The sequence below is a fragment of the Phascolarctos cinereus genome, unplaced genomic scaffold, assembly GCF_003287225.1.
Source record: "Phascolarctos cinereus isolate Bilbo 61053 unplaced genomic scaffold, phaCin_HiC Scaffold_5;HRSCAF=322, whole genome shotgun sequence".
Lineage (NCBI taxonomy): Eukaryota > Metazoa > Chordata > Mammalia > Diprotodontia > Phascolarctidae > Phascolarctos > Phascolarctos cinereus.
Window position 1 is genome coordinate 143428184 of NW_027555958.1, and position 16353 is coordinate 143444536.

The window sequence follows — 16353 nt, forward strand, 5'->3', positions numbered from 1 at the left end:
TTATTTTGGGCTTTAAGTTTTGCCAAGCACTTAACATATGTTAACTCATTTAGTCCTTGCAACAAGTTTGTAAGGCAAGTGCTATTATTATTCTTTTTTTACAGATGAGGAAACTGAGGCTGAGAGAGTGACTTGTCCAGGATTATACAGTTCATAACTCTCAGGATCCAAACTCAGGTCTTTCTGACTCCAAGTCCTGTGTTCTGTGCCACCTAGCTGCCCATATTAAACCCATCTCTGTTATCTGTGGTGACCAAGGATGCCTTTTTGATGCTGCTCTCCCTTATTATCTTCATTCTGACAATCCAGATAGTCCTGACTTTGATTTCTACTTTGTATCTTAGAATCTCCCCAGGAATGATACATGACTGCTTTATGGATTTATTTGCAGTTTTCCTTGAACTTCCAGGGCCTTGACATTCCCCCATACCGTGGAATCTAAGTAACCATCTTTTATAACATTGTTTCTCTGTGTCGGCTCCTGTGAGCAAAAACATGTATATCTTTCCCCAGTGCAGCCCTACCCATGAGAGTAGAAACCTTTTCCTGCATTGGGTCACGGTAGGAGTAGTAATTCTAATTTCAGCAGGAAGAAGAATGCGAAGAGGAAGGTCCTAGGCATCATAAAAAGGCGCATGTTCTCCCTCACTGGCGGTAGGGAGGGGACATGATCCTTTGCATCTCAAGCATCAGTAGGGAGAAAAGAGGAATTCCAGTCACAATGATGGGAAGGTGAGTTCCTGCCTTGTAGGACTGTGATGGTTGTTAGGGACATTTGTGAGGGAGGGCTTTATAAGTTGGGTGCTGTCTGTATTAATAATTTAGATGTTTAAGGCAAAAACTCCCAAATGACTTTTTCAGCAATAGATGAATTACTTTAGTGAATATTTATCTTCAGCCAAGAACCTCTTACTTTAATTAGAATCAAGCAACTTAAACTTATTTACCCTATTTTTTTCCCTAACAAAACCAAGCCAAGAACTCAAAGAGATGTCTAATGGCCTAGGTCAGTCTTTAACTGACCAAGTGGTAAATCTCATTTCTTCAAAGCTGGATTTATGTGGGTAGTCATAGGAACTTTAAAAAATATTAAGGGTTCCATGAAATTTATAGATGTGATTTAACACCACTTCCAATAACATTTACTTTCAATGGTAGTAAAATATCAATTGAGTTAATAAATCACTTGTCTTATTTAATGTTGTTTCATTTGTCTGAGAGTAACAGGTAGATTTGAGGGCTGTAATCCCCAGAAGTTTCTTCCTGAATCATTATGATGCAACTTGGCCTCACTATCCACCTGGTGACAGCTACCAGAATTGCAGGATAGAGCCTACGATGGGGAAGGGGTGGCATGGGGGATGGTGGGAATTGGGAACCAATTAAACCCAAAGGGACATGCCCTGCAAGTACAATCTGTTCTGTGTTGGTAAATTGCAAAGAGTTCTAGTATAAGGGATTGATGTTATAATGTCACATCTTAAAAGATGTTCCCTGTTTCCTGAGACCTTAGGAATCATTTCTATTCTTTCTTCCATTGAGGTTTGTGACAGATAAAGCAGAATAGCAAACATTCCTTACCAGTGATGGAAGAGTGGCTCAAGTCATTCCAAAAGATGTAAGGACTAAAATCCCAGTGCTGTTTCCCACATTAACCTTGCTGAGAAATGGCCCTCGACCAGTTTTTAGATAAATTCATCTTGTGAGCAGTCCAAAATATAAATAACCTAGGCAGATGTAACTGCCAGTTGAACAGCTTTTTTTCCTTTTTAGTTAGAAGGTACTAATATTATAAAAGGAAAATAGCCTGTGACCACCTTAATAATCTCTTAACCTTTTTGCCTTCTTTCCAACCAACAGTTTTTCTCGATAGTTCCATGCTCAGAGATTCACAGGAAGGCTATTATTATTTAGTAATATAAATGCACCGAACTTTTGCATGATGACTGTAATATACATGCTTGAGTATGTGTAAAATATAACCAAGGCCAGATGATTTCACCAGATTAATAGTAAGCAAGAGTATATGGTTGGTAACAAAATGAGTATGACTCTTCAAGGACAGCTAGATTAAAAAAATATTTTCTTCTAAAATATACTGCTAATGATATATCAGGCCATCAGCCAAGAAGAATTAATAATCATTTTCATGGACTATTCCATCCCTTTTTACCAAATTCTTATTGATTGATGAAGATTTCTGTGAAGACAAAAAGCTGAATAAAACACAAACAGTTTCCATTCTAGTGTTTTAAAAATACAACAGATGACAGTAAACACATCAATGGAAATCAAAACAATCAAGAAAAGGGGGCTTAATTTTAGACAAAAAACTAAATGAAGAACAGAAAGAAGGATAAATTGTAGCACCAAATATCCTATGATAATTTAAGGCAAAGCATTTAGGAATCTTTTACCTTTTTGCAAAATCACAAAACAATAGGGAACATGATTATAAATCCATACTAATTCAAATGGACACATATTAAAAGGGGAAAGAAACCCTATCCTTACAAAAGCCTCAGATCAACCTCATTTCAATTTATTGGAAATTAACATACATATTTAATGAAAAGATTAACAATGGACATAGGTAAAAGTAGAGAAACATATAGGACAGAATAATTTGGAAATATAGATGTTTTAGAGAAATAATTAAATATTTTTAAATGTTAAAGAAAAAGAAATAGAAGTAAACTGGGCTATTGGAGTCACACACACTCCTCCATAAACCTTGAGGCATGAACTATCCAACCTGATTCTTTCATTGATTAAATTAATAACATACTCAACAATTTCCTCTTCAGTTGGCTTTTGTAGACAGCCACAGCATAGATCATAGCAAATGAAGTCCACTGTGCTTTTCTTAGTACGTGTTGTTTCCCAAAATGTTTGTTGTTGAGGTTGCCAAATTCCCAGGAAATGCAGTCAGTATCAGCGGAGTCTTTAGGACTGCACATGTATTTACGAGGCAATGAGAAAGCTGAAGTATTGGGGATATGTGCTGTGGTTTTCATGAAGAAATTCCCTTCCCAGTTTTCTGGGTGCAGTTTGGTAGGAGAATGATTGCAACTTTTCAGAGTTTATTTAGAAGCATCAGAAGTAGTAGATACTTGGGGTTCTATATTCAGGGGTCTTTCCTCCCTCAGCTCTGGAACTCTTGGTTCTAAATTCTCAAGACAGTTTCAATTCTGGTATTCTATATTGTATTCTAAGAGCCCTCTCAGATTCAAATCCTATGACAAGATTCAAGATATTGTAATCATTGAAAATGCAACAAATTCAATAATCTTTAGACCTTTAGCTTAGTGCTGGGGGAATAAGAAGATAAAATTAAACAAATTCTATTCCTCATATAATCTTGAATCTAATAAGGAGGAAATAACACTAACACAAGTAAATTTGATACAAGCTAGATGTGATAGTTACAGTGGGGAGGTCTTAACAAATTGTTATACTAAGTTTGAAAAAGAAGAGATCACTTTAGCCTGGCAAGGCTCAGAGAAATGATGGAATCTGAACTAGACCTTGGAAAAAAAAGCAGATTTTGAGAGTAAGGTAGGAATGTTTTCCAGACATGAGGAACCATGTGAACAAAGATGCAGAAGCAGAGGACAGGGGGAGAGTGAAAACAGTCAAGCCATTTAGAATTGATTTTTAATTGATTTCTTATGTTTAACACTCAAACTTTTAGACTCACCTTTAAAAAGTCCAGTTTTCCAGAGGGTGCTTGGACTTTTTTTTCTGAAGTTGTTTATAATATTCCAAAAGGCAAAAGAGATAGAATTACAACCTAAGAATAACTTACCTTGCAAAGCTGATTATAATCTTACCAGAAAAAAGGATCTTTAATGGAATATATTTCAAGCATCATATAATAATATATATAAGCATTTCAAGCATTATATAATATAATGTAATTTCAAGCATTTTGATAAAGAAACCAGAGCTGAAATACATTTGAAACACATACTTAAGAGTCAAGAGAAATCCAGAAATGTAAATTTATTTGAGCAATTAGAAGAGCTGTAGGGTGAAGAAGTGCTAGCATTCTAAAAGGGTTAGGAGAAACAAATATCCCCTTTGGAACATAATTGTCTTCAATGGGTCATGTGGGCATTAAATGAGAAAAACAGAGGTCCTGGGGGAAGGGGATCAGTTTGGTTCTGTTCTAAAGATTTGAAGACTAAAAAAAGTATAAAAATGTATAAAAAAAGAGGAAATAGGGGGAACTTGCTGTTTGGCAGCTAGGTTGTCCAGTAGATAGAGCATCAGGCCTGGAATCATGAAGACCTGAGTTCAGATTCTACCTCAGACACTTACTAGATGTGTGACCCTGGGTAAGTCATTTAAACTCTGTTGGCCTCAGTTTTCCCATCTGAAAAATGAGGATAATAATAGCACCTGACTTCCCAGGGTTGTTGTGAGGATCAAATAAGATAATTGTAAAGTGCTTAGCACAGTGCCTGACACATAGTGCTATATAAATCATTATCATTATTACTTATTATTTCTGATCATTGGTGTACATGAGAATATATAGATATGGAGGAAGAGGTGGGGAAGTGAACTTCACTCTTATCTGAAACAGACAAAGGAGAGTTACACACATTCACACAATATGCATAAACAAGTTGGTATAGAAATATAATAAACTCAATGTGGAATCAAGGGGATGATGTCAGATCAGGTTAAGGGGAGAACATGCAAAACAGACTTTTTGACTCTGAAAGGGAGATTTAAAGAGCAGAAAAAGAAAAGAACTAAAATCTAAGGGGTGCCTTACAATATGAAATATATACATTATGGAATGGCTGAACAAATTGTGATATATAAATATATTTGAATATTATTATGCTAAAAGAAATTATTTCATAGAATTCTGGGTAGTATAAACTGACATAGAATGAAATGAGCATAATTAGGATCACAATTTATTGTAAAGAAAAAAATAACAATTTTGAAAGGCAAAGTTGATCTAAACCATGTTTCCAGAGAACTTATGATGAAGCATATTACATATCTCCTGCAAAAGAAGTGATCAATCAATTAATCAATCAATCAACATTTATTTAGTATCTACTATGTACCAGGCACTGTGATAAATGCTAATGAGGACACAAAGAACAGAGAAATTATTGGACATGGCTACTATGTGGATTCTTTTGCTTGACTATTCTTATGTTTTGGTTGACTTTTCTCCTCATTGTTGTAGTTAATGGAGCAGGGATCGGTTCACAGGGAGGGGAGGAGGAAAGTAAAGAGAAAGGAAGTTATTAATAATGATGCCAAAGAAAAAGGGGGCAATTGTTATATATTTTTTAAAAAATGCATAGAAGAGAACAGAAAGTTTGGATGGAAGCACAGAAACTCAGGACAGCTTTGAAAGTAACATGTAGAATTTATTATATACTTGGAATCTATTTCATAATTTGAAAGTAAACACTGTATTATACACTTATGTAGTATGACATGGAGATTCATAGTTTCATATAGATATTCTTTGTTCTTTGTGTTTAGAAGTGTCTTTTTGATGTTTAAATTCAGAATAAAAATAAATTTAAAAACAAAAAGAGAGTTTCTCATTTTCTGATTTTTTTTTTTAATGCTGCAAGAAGCCATAAAGGTAAAGCTGGTCATGTTGGCTAAGGGCTAGAGTATGATAGGAGAGTTGGTTGTGATGTGTGGTACATTTCAGTATAATGGCAGGGATTGAGTAAAGAGTGAGAGTTGAGATGGAAATTGTGCATACCTTGGAACAAAGTTATATAAATATATTTATGGGTACTTGCCTAGTTCAGGATTGTGCCTTTGTTCTTAACCTCTTCTTTCCCTCCTACCCTGTGTAGGGCAAATTTTCAAATGAGCAAATGTATGGAAAACTCTTGGCAAGCCCCAAAGCACTATGCAATTAAAGATATGCAATTAAATTCTGTCTATATAGCTTATCTTTAAGCTATGTTATTGGGGCAGCTAGGTGGCACAGTAGATGGAGCTCCAGGACTGAATTCAAGAAGACCTGAGTTCAAAATCAGCCTCAGACACTTACTAGCTATGTGACCCTGGGCAAATCAATTAACCTATTTGCCTCAGTTTCCTTATCTATAAAATGAGGATAAATAATAGCACCTACCTTGCAGGATTTTGTGAGGATTAAATGGGATAATATTTAGAAACCACTTAGCACAGTACTCCTGGCACACAGTAGGTACTATATGAATGTTAGCTATCATCATCGTCATCATCATCTGAAACATGGGTATATTTGAGATTTTTTTTTTCAAAAGGGAGTGCTAGGGTGAGGTGGAGAGGAAATTGGGCAACCTAATACATCCAGTAAATGATAGTCCCCCTCCAACATGCAGGTGAATGTGGGGCTTCCTAATATACGATCAAACACACTGCAATCTAAATTTCTGCTGGAATTACCTGAACTACTTTGCTTCATCTTTTGCATAGTTTTAAAAAAGGAAACTCTCCAACGCTTCATCAGAGTAGAAAGCTTTCAATTTGGTTGCAAACTGGAGACGTTCCACTACTTTCCCCACTATATGTGTCTCTCCATCCTCTCTTCTGTACTGGAGTTCCAAGGACTGGACTTTTTATTCTGTACAGTAAGAATTTGTCCATGTTATATCAGTAGATTCTTTTTTAAGTATGGAAAAACATAAACTTTTGCTCCAAAGTAATTCTGCTGCATGAATATATGATATAGTTGATTTTCTGAACCCATGCTTAGGATTTTGCATTTTATCCCTATTAAATTTCATCTAATAAGATTTGGTCAATTCTTGTTAGCCTTAACCTCTTAGAGCCTTAGTTTCCTCGGCTATAAATTAGAAATAATAATACTTATGCTACCTTCCTTGAAGGGCTGTTGTGAGGCTAAAATGAAATAATATATTGCAAGTGCTTTGTAAATTATACATTTTCTTCAATACTACAAGAATCTGTGACATGACTGTGGGAACACCAGCCATTATGTTGTAAATTTTTTCCATGCCTTAGTAGGTAGTCTTCATTTTGTGGCCTCCTTTCTGGTGATGAGCTTTTCTGAACTTAGGTTGAATTTTGCATAGTAAAGGACTTTAGTGAAAAAAACTGTAAATCACTATATAAACATAAATTGTTTATTATTATTTTCCCTCAGGAACCTAAAAAAAAGATTGTAGCTGCAGAACCCCAGTGAACTAAATGTACTTGGTTTAATGGTTAGGGGAATCATAGATTTATAGCTTGGAAAGGTCTTCAGAAGCTATTACTCCAATCCTCTCTTTTTATAGAGGAAAGAAACCTGGGGACCTGTCAAAGTTTCACAACTGATAAGGAACAATGATAACATGATTTGAGTCCATATCTTTTGACTATAGAGCCAGTAGTCTTTCCACAGACCTTTACTGCCTTTAGGACCTTTACTTATACCTAGAAATCAAGAAGCCAGCCTCACCTCAGCTTGCTGAATTGGAAAGAGTATCCAATTGGCAGTCAGGGAACCAGAGCTCTAGTCCAGATTCTGTCATTAATGGGATGTTTGAACTTGTACAAGTTATTTCATTTCTCTAGTTGATTACTTAATCTCTTTGCTTCCTCATGTGTAGCTGAAGTCTAACACTGTATGCTTCTCTAATCTCTGCTACCAGTCACTTTCTGGTGGATAAAGGCAGTGATCTTTGGAGCTGGAAATGCCCCTCAGATGGGGAAGCAAAGACATTGCCTTGGTATTTGATAAGTCTAGCACAGAGGTGTCCCAAGTGCTGCTGGGCCAAATTAAAATGTAATTGGGAATATTTAACAAAATTAATAAAATACTGAAAGAGATAGATAACATCACACTTTAAAATTAAGTCAATATGTGGCCTGCACAAATCTTAGTGGCCTCCTGTTTCTGTTTGAGTCCAACACCACTGGTCTAGGATCCTGTTACCTTAAACCTCTTTGTAATAGCTCTACCAATGCAGTGACAAATTTATTGCAAAGACACTCTGGCATTTCTCCTTTCCATTCCCAATCATTCACTGTGTTTCAGAGGACACGAGTTCCTATGGAAACACCTTGTATTTACACCTGAATTTGCAGTGCTCTGTAATAGTACCCTTACAACAGATGGCGATTTTCAGCTGGACTTTTCAGAAGATTTTTTTTCTCCAAAAATAGTCCGTCCTATATTATATATTACATTAGGAAGTCAGCCCCTCGAGGGGAAGTACTATTGTTTTCTGTCTTTGAATTGACAGAATCCATATTGATGCCTTCCATACAGTTTGTGAAAAAAATCTCAAATATACCCATATTTCAGATGATGATGATAATATTTTATAGATTAAATTGAGGAACTGTAGAAATAAGAAGACATTCAATTCCTATCATAGGCTGTAAACAACTAAGCAAAGAAATATAAGTGAATAATTGAAGAGAAGCTGCATGTCATATGCAAACTACAATAAATAATTCTCCATCACTATAAAAGTACACGAAAAGAGCATTTACCAATTGAGGATTAAGAATTATTAGCATCGGTTTTGCAAGATGGAACAATGTACCTCCCTGAAGCACTAATAGCTCCATTTACCATTCCTGAAAAGTAGGATTTTCTTGCCCTGATATAAAGGGTTTATGAAGCATGTCTTTGTCATGTAGACCTCTCAACAGTGGATGAAAGACTCAACCAATACTCTTTTAAGGAGAAATGAATTTTACACACTGGAAGTATAATGATAACTCAGGTGGAGAAGGCATCTATCAGCCCTGTTATTAACCTTTTTGGTAGAGAGAAGAGAGTATCACTTCTTGAATCAGAGGAAGTGGGTTCAAGCCTATTCTCTGACTTCATATGTGAAACATTGAGTGCCTCCTTAGGCCTCAGTGTCATGATCTATAAGATGGGGAAGGGGCATAGCTTAGATAATGTCTGAGATTCCTTCCATTTCTATATTCATGATCATGTGATCTCTGCCCATGCATCTTCAGGATAGAACTGGCTTCAAGGCTATGGTTCTGGTGTTTCTGTTGTCAGCAGGAATGACAGAAACCAGAGCACAGGCTAATTAAGCACTCTTAAGTGTAAGGGGAAACAAAAACTTCTGTGAAGACTCGTCAGTCTGAACAGTAAACTGGAAACTGGGGATTTTTTGGCTCTTATATTTGTTCTCATGTTAATTCCCTCTGCAGCTTTTGGCATCTTAGCCAAGTATCATTTCAAGCTTTCAGTCTGTCAACTATGGGTAATTCTCAGCTACCTAGCAGTGCTGTTGTGGGAACCGATTAATATTTATGAACACATTTAAGTTGAAAAGTGCAGTATAAATATTGTCACATGAATTTAAAAATTGTTTCCTATGAAACATTATACACAAAGGAAAATAAGCCATGTATTGTGGTGTCTATCTTACAATACTCTTTAAAATGGCAATCAGTTATACTCGATCTTCCCCTTTCTCCATTAAAGAGTTTAGTGCTATGGTTACATAGTGTTATCTACAATGATTTCTATTTAACTCACTGTTCACTACTAGCTTTTTTCCAGTCATTTTGTAGCTTCTTTCCATTGTGTATGCTCATTACATCTTAAATTTCCTACTCAAAAGAATGTGTAAATCACTCATTATGATCTTCCTCTATTAAAACATGGGTCATATGTAGTGAAAATCCTTCATCGTCTATAACTGACTATTTCTTCTATCCCTTTCATAATTGAATAGATGCATTTTAGCAAAGTTTTCTGTAAAACAAATTTGATAGGTGGCTCCTACTGTCCATTTGGCAGAAGATAAAAATCAGAGATATGTTGGGATTTTAAAAATATTAGCTTTTTCATGTATGTGGGCAGTTCAGAGGACTTAGCTAATACTGGGTTGCAGCTCTATGGGACTTGTCTTCAAAAGCGTTCTTGTCTTATTGTACCTGACCCACTTTTTATTCCAGAAATTGCTTCTATCAATATAATTATAATTCTCAGTGACTGGCTCATCCATAGTATTTATCCCCAATTTATTGATGCAGTACCAAATCCGTATTGGGCAACTCCTTAGTCCTGTGAGCTGATGGATGTAGGATTTGTGAGGCTTTGCATAAAGGCAGCATGGAAGAGTAGATTACATGCTAGATGGGAGTCAAAAGACCTTGGTTTGAATCTTAGCTCTGCTTCTTACTGCCTGTGTGATTTTAGCAAATCACTTGAACTCTCTGGGCCTCAGTTCCTCATCCGTAAAAAGATGGTCTTTAAAGTTTCTTTATGACTATGACTCATACTACTTGAAATTATATAAAATGGTATAAAAAGCCCACACCCACAGCCACTCTTTAGGTCACTTCACTCAGGACAGTAAGCACTTAACTATTTCTGACATCTCAAGGTTGGCAAATGCTCTGTGTTGAATATATCAGAAATCTTGGGACCTTGAGAGGGACTGCATGGCTGATCATACACATTTTCCTGTCTTATATCCTTCACCTAAAAAATACTGTGCTGTAATGAGCACAGTATTTTCCCAGGCTCAACCCTGTCATCTGAAGAATATTGATTGGGCGCACTGATACATTATAATAAAATCATACTTCAAATGCAGCAAACCTTGTCAATTTGGATCTAAGGAAAAATTAATATTATATGAATTGCATTAAAAACAATAACTCATATTTATATAGTACTTAAAGGTTTGCAGAGTACTTTCTTCATGATAACCTTCTGGGAGATAAATATATAAAGGGGGTGGTTCAAAATCTAAAAAGGGTTTTGTCTCTCTGTTTTTCCCCTTCCCATTCATTTACATGGAAGATTGGAAATAATCCTAGGACTGGGAGAACTGGGGGGCCTCAGATAGTTTTTTTGTGGTTTGTTACAAGAGTAGACTAAAAATGATGCTAAGTAGGTACAGTTTAGCTATCAAATATTAGGAAAGGGGTTATAAGGACTTTCTAATTTTAAGTCAGAGGTTTGAGAAAGACATACAGCCCTTGGTAAGTAGGAAGTTGAGGTTAAAAATAGGCTTAGTGCTCGAAGATATTCTTAGCTGACTGGCTATTCTGTGTTCCAAAAAACTTAATTCCTGGTACAAGCTACCTTCTTTCAGAGAAGAAATACCTACTACAGCTACAGATCTGAGACATGACAGACTCTTCTAATTGGAAAAATATTTTTCCCTAATCCAATGACTGAGTGTCTGAGGGCCTGACAAGAATTTTAGCTTAATGCTCTGGATTTTGAACTGAAAGGTAAAGATGTCAGAATCCACTCTTTCTCTTGTAGGAAATGGATAGCACCTCAACTGAGGACTCAGTAAAAGCAGAAACTGGAAGCAGAGAAAAGTCCCATAACCTTGTGACCAGTAGAACCATATCTGTTAGTGATCAGCAGTGGCCAATGACTCACTGAAGCACAGTAAAACAGTGGCCAGGAAACAGAATCAGAAAACTACTCCTGGCACAGATTAAATACCATTCCTACAAACTCAACAGAATTATATGCCTAGCAGAGACATTGTGCTGGGCTAGACTATTCGTGAGCAGTATGATATCACTACCAGAAGATGTCAGTGGTCTTGTCATGTCAAAAGTATGATATGCCCCTCAATTTATGTGTCTTGGCCATAAATGTGCCCTTGCTTTATGTTATCTGTGTGTCTCTCCCCAAGTAATTTGTAGGTGTCCATTGTATGTCTCTTCTTGAGTAGTTTATAGATATCCTTTCTTTCCTTTAATAATGTCTCTATTTATGGAAGAGTGGTCTCCAATTTTATGGGAAGGAGAATTGTTTTATTGCTATTTTCCTTACTGTGCCATTTCATTAATTGCCTTTGCTTTCAATTAGTTATGGTCTCCGGCTGACTAGTAATGTAAACAGTTGTGAACTATAATTTTAAGTACATGTGGGGATACGTGTAATACCTTGAACATGGGATAGCTTATTTGGGTGTACCTACATAAGTGTTGGGGGATACCCCCGTGTTTGGTAGATGGTGCAGGTATTCTTAGCCACATTGGGCAAGTTATTTACAGTTCTGTAGCTAGTCTAGAAATATAGGAGGTGACCAAATGAAACACTCACAGTTGTAGTTTTAGGCAAAGTTTATTGCAAAAACATCCAGATCAGGACAAAGTAACATCAGTTATAAGGTGGCTTTGGGCCCTAGGATTCCCAGTTTCTGGTTGCCTCCCATTGGAAGGGCTTGACATCAATCCTTGGGCTTTTCTCTGGGAGGCTCACAACCCTACTCCAGGGGAAAGTCTGATAAAAACAACAATAGCACTAAAATTGTTCTTAATAATGATGATGGGGCAGTGAGGATATAGTCATGCCCATGCTTTAGGTAGATCAATTTGACAGCTGTTTGGAGGGTGGACTGGAGTGGGAAAAGGCTTGAGGCAGGGTGATCAACCAGAAGATTATTGCAAAAGTCTAAGAGTAAGGTGATCAAGGTCTGTATCAGTGTGGTGGTTGTGTCAGAGGAGAGCAAGGACATATGAGAGATGTTACAAGTACAGAATAATTACAGAACTTGGCAATTGGTTAGATATAGGGGGTAAAAGAATGCAAAGTTGAAGATTACACCTAGGTTTCAGGACTGGTTGATGGAAAGGTTCGTTGTTCTTTTCACAGGGTGCGTATATGATGAAGAGCAGATCTTAGACTTAGATACTGCCCTTCTTGCCATGACTATTGAGTCACCACAGTATAAGTATTGCCTCTGCCCCGTGGCTATTGACACAGATATATATTCACCAAATTAGACTTAAGGGAGGTACACAATCTAATTAGATAGAATGATGAATACAAAATGGTCTTCTAGATCTAGAAAACCTAAGTACTGGAATAGGACACTCAGATTTTGCAGTTTACCTGCAGTCTTTTCAGAAGTTCAAAAATTACATCTTCCAGCACTTGCTGGACTGTGACTTCCCTAAATAACATTTTGAACTAATCCTAGGATATAGGTCAGTTTTGTAAGTCACTTTAGTTAGAGAAATGGGGGAAAGGGGGAGAGCACCTGCAGATAGATACAGCTAGAATGACTATGGAACATCTAGGAGCTCAGCCCTTGCCTTCAAAATAATTCTACCAATGCCTGTTGGTGGATTATAGTAGATAGATGATAGAGTATTTATTAGTTACTTACTAAGTGCCAGTCACTGTGCTAAGTAATAGAAATCTTATAAAAGCAAACAAGATTGCCCTTGCCTTCAAGGAGTTTACATTCTGGTGGGGAGAAAACCACATTTTAAAGGGTGCTGGAAAGAGAGAGAAGGAATGGGTACCTGTGTTGGATCATGTACAGAGTGACAATGATATGGCCAGAGAAGGTAAAAGGTTCACTTGCCAGGGTGAGAGTGAGGGAGACAGGAGGAGAGTCCTACTTTCTTTTGGTGTAGAGATAGTAGGAAAGTGACTTACACATAGTTGGTGTGTTAAAATATGACTAAGGAATATCCAACTCCCTTTGTTGATCTCATTATAGTCCCTAATATTTGCAGATCGGCTCATGGTTGAACTATTTATTGTCAGGGTAGAGCCAGTTGCATTTTCCTAGGTCAAAGATAGGGACTCAAGGGGTAGCAATAAAGCATATGTGCTGAAATCCTCTCATATTCTACACCAATGATTAAATTCATTTGATTAGTATCGATAAACCACAGAGTTAGATAAAATGGTGAGCAGAGATGGTCATATTGGGGTTGGGAGGAAGATCATACTCAGAGTCTGCTCCAACACCAACTTTTTGCCAAACTGGAAAAATATCAATTTGGAGATGGAATTCTTGGAACCCTTCATGGGCTGGCAGAGAGTCATAGAGTCTCAAAGGTTGTTTGCTGCATGGTAGGAGAGGAACCTGAAATGATTCCTGGATTTTGTGGGATAGTATCAAAATTCATTCTTCAGGTTTTTGTCTGGACAGAGTCCCTGACAAACTTTTTCATTGCCTCAGTTTCCTCATCTATAAATGGTGATAATAATAGTATCTACCTCACAAAGTTGTTGTGAGGATCAAATGAAATAATGCACGTAAAATGCTTTGTAAACTTGAAGTGCTGTATAACTGATAGCTATTTTCTTGTTGTTGTTGCATTTGTTGTTATTGTTGTTGTATGTACAGGCAGGGGCTATTTCACTCTTGTCTTTATATCATCAGTACTTAGTACAGTGACTGCCATGTAATAGGTACTTAATAAATGCTTGTTGATTGATTGTGTTTTGCTGTATTGCTGTGTAAATTTGTTTTGATGATTTTCCTGGACAATATCCAAGTAAACATACTTTCTTTGGGGATCAAACTCATACTTGTGTGTTATTTGGGGTTTCACCTGACTCAAGCCAATCCCTGGGTAGTTTAGGTTCAATATTGGAATGAAACGAGGCACTGCTAGGTCTTTCAGTTGTTAATAGAAGGACATTTACATAACGGTAGCAGAAGAAACAATATTCAGCCAGAATGTGCACCAAGTTGTTAGTGGAGTTGTGAATGATACAACCATTCTGGAGAGCAAATTGGAGCTACGCCCAAAGGGCTATACAACTGTGTCTGCTCTTTGACCCAGCAATAACACTACTAAGTCTGTATCCCAAAGAGTTCATAAAAAATGAAAAACGACCCACATGTACAAAAATATACACAGCAGCTCTTTTTGTAGTGGCAAAGAATTGGAAATTGAGAGGATGCGCATCAATTGGGGAATGGCTGAATATGTTGTGGTATATGAATGTAATGGAATACTATTGTGCTATAAGAAATGATGAGCAGGCAGATTTCAGAAAAACCTGGGAAGACTTACATGAACTAATGCTGAGTGAAGTGAGCAGAACCAAGAGTCTTAGATAGTTGCCTGGGGGTTCTGAGAGGGTAAGTAAATTTGCCCAGTCACATATCCATATTTGTCAGAGACTGCATTTGATCCTGGGACTTTCTGGATCAAAGGCTGACTCTCTATCCTCTACATCATGCTGCCTTTCAAAGATGTTGATTATAGGTAAGGAAAATATCATTTTACTATGATTATTTTTGATTCTTGTACCATTTTGTGGGACAGTTTTTGGAAGTTACAGATCTGTAATTTCATCTGTTTAGAGCATTTCCAATGTGGAAACTCCCTCCTCTCATTATTATTGGCAGTTCATCTTTAACTTATGGTTTGCTTGAGGGGTGCTCATAAGTTAAGGGACTTGTCCAGAGTCATGTCTAGAATGTGGTAGAACTTTAATCCCACATCTTCGTGATTGCAGCCAACCTTCTTACTACTATGCCATGCATTCTCTCTTTGTAGGATGCATATTAATGAAAATTCATTTTAAGGTACTTATTAAAAATCCAGGTCTTTTATTTTCTAATTGTAACATCCATTCTATTATATATGGTGCTTGTTGTAGGTTTTATTTCTAGTTACCAAAACATTTCTTTTAATTTTACTGTTAGTCATTATTTATGAGGATACTTTGATCTATTTTCTTTTTAACTCTAGAAGCACAAATTGAAACAAGACAGCAAGACAATAGTCTTTAATGTGAACTGCACAAACCTGAATATACTTTCAGACCTTGAGACAAGCTAGTATCACAACAAAACATGGCAAATGTACTACTTATGTATCAAGGGAGAAAAAGTCCTGCTGGACAGGAAATTCTCGAAGCATTGCCCATTGGTTTGGCAAAGCCATTGGAAACTCTAGATCTGAGAATTTAGTAAATGAGTTTTCTTTGTTTCTACATAAAATCAAGTATCTGTGCGATAATAGAAATGCAAGAAGTGAAATTTTATGATGTGGGGGATAATCCTTTAAAAAAACTTACAATATTCTAATTTGTTATAGGATTTAAAAATAATTTAATTATGAGATAACAATAGGATTTTTCTGAGGCAACTTCTGCAACACTAAACTCTCTCATTTCTCTTTTTATTACACTGACCACTTCTGTCCCCTTCATTAGTCTTTCTTTGTCTTCCCACTCTCTATATATGAGGCTAGGCTCTGCCCTCAGTCTCCTCTTTTCTCTCTACATTTTCTTACTTGGTAAACTCATCTACTTCCGCAGCTTCAACTATCAACTTTACTGATGTGACTTTTTGAAAATACATCTTTCTTCTGAGCATCATACTTGCAGCTCTGGCTGTTGTCTGGAGATTCCCACCAAGTCCTTACACTCAATATACCACAAACCAAATGTTCCAGCAAGACCATCCTACTTTCTCTTTCCTGAAACTTGATATTCCATTTCCTACCTTCATACACTTGTACAAACCATCTGTTATGCACATAATGTACACCTTTTCTGCCCTTGCCTTGTAGAATCTTGATCTTCCTTCAAGATTTGCTGATAGATAACTTCTTACATTAAGCCTTCCCTAATTCATCAGTTATTAATTATGT

The 16353-nt window shown here is 36.7% G+C and overlaps 1 protein-coding gene across 1 annotated transcript in view; it reads left to right on the plus strand.

The window, feature by feature from the left end:
- The first annotated feature begins 541 nt into the window (after window positions 1-541).
- Window positions 542-16353, plus strand: part of FRK (fyn related Src family tyrosine kinase) — a 140057-nt gene continuing 124245 nt past the window's right edge. Inside the window, exon 1 of the mRNA XM_020971650.2 lies at window positions 542-732. The gene's annotated coding sequence lies outside the window, so the exon portion shown is untranslated. The remainder of the gene's footprint in view (window positions 733-16353) is intronic.